The 1,311-nt window shown below is 37.5% G+C and overlaps 1 pseudogene; it reads right to left on the reverse strand.

The window, feature by feature from the left end:
• Positions 1–498: 498 nt before the first annotated feature.
• LOC132280277 (small nucleolar RNA R71) lies at positions 499–597 on the reverse strand (annotated as a pseudogene).
• Positions 598–1,311: the final 714 nt, after the last annotated feature.

Genomic DNA, 1,311 nt, shown 5'->3' on the forward strand with positions numbered 1-1,311 from the left:
TAGACCATTCATTCACCCACAACAACAAAGCCAAGTTTCATTGGGAATGCCTCGGCCAATATTTGCTCCACAACCCCCCATAATTCAAGCTAATCAAGGAGTTCGTGTAGCACCACCAATTACGAATTCTCCCATTGCATTAAGAGATCATTATGTGCCTAATGAATATAACGCTCCCACTTGCATTCAATTATCTCCATTTAGAGCACATCACTATGAAATTAAACCACAAACTATTCAAATGCTTCCAAACTATCATGGACTTCCTAGTGAAGAACCTTATAAGCATTTGGATGAGTTTCTTGAAGTGTGTTCCATCGTGAAATACATGGACATGCCAGAAGAAGTTTGAAGACTTAAAATTTTTCCTTTCACCCTTAAAGACAAGGCAAAATATTGGTTCAACAATCTTAGGCCTTTTTCGATAACCTCTTGAGCAGAAATGCAACAAGAGTTCTTGAAAAAGTACTACCCTGTATCAAAAACCAATGCCATGAGAACTTCAATTAGAGAATTTTCTTAAGGGGATGGGGAAATATTTCATGAGGCATGGGAAAGATTTAATGATTTTCTTAGAAAGTGCCCTCATCATGACATACCAAAGTGACAACTAGTTCAATATTTCTTTGAAAGTTTACCGGATAATTACAAGGTTATGGTTAATGCATCCATGGGTGGTTCTTATCTTGATAAGCATGAAAATAATGTATGGCAATTGTATGAAAGTATGAGTGAAAATTCTATGCATAGGTCATTATCTTCTAAAAATGGTAGAAACCTAGGTGGAAGGAAGAATGTCAGCTTGTATCAAGTTGACAACTCCAATGACATAGCCGCCGTGATGAAATCCTTGTCTCAAAGGTTTGATCAATTTTTTATCAACCAAAATTCGGCGAATCAAGTATGTTCCTCTCCTACTCATATTCATCATCGTGCATCTAATGAATCTTGTATGACTTGTTCAAGTGTCTTGCATTCTACTTCCAATTGTCCACATAGACATGTGCAAAGTGAGCCCCATGAGCAAGTCAATGCTACATTTGTTAACCAAGGGAATAATCCCTATGGAACTCATTACAATTCAAGTTGGATGAACTATCCAAACTTTTCTTGGAAAAGCCAAGGGGAAGGCTCAAACCCTCCCCAAGTTGGTTTTCAAGGGAAGTATGTTCCGCCACCAATGCAAGGCCAAAGTTCCCAAGGTTTTAAATTATCATCATTTCAATCACATGGCAATCAATTTTCTAATTCTTATTTCCCTAATCAACCATCATATTCTAAAGGAAACTCTAGGAGTCCCGCCTTTGAAGA

The sequence above is a fragment of the Cornus florida genome, unplaced genomic scaffold (genome assembly GCF_030987335.1).
Source record: "Cornus florida cultivar Cherokee Brave unplaced genomic scaffold, ASM3098733v1 CherokeeBrave_3.0.0_Hap2_Chr10, whole genome shotgun sequence".
Taxonomy (NCBI): domain Eukaryota; kingdom Viridiplantae; phylum Streptophyta; class Magnoliopsida; order Cornales; family Cornaceae; genus Cornus; species Cornus florida.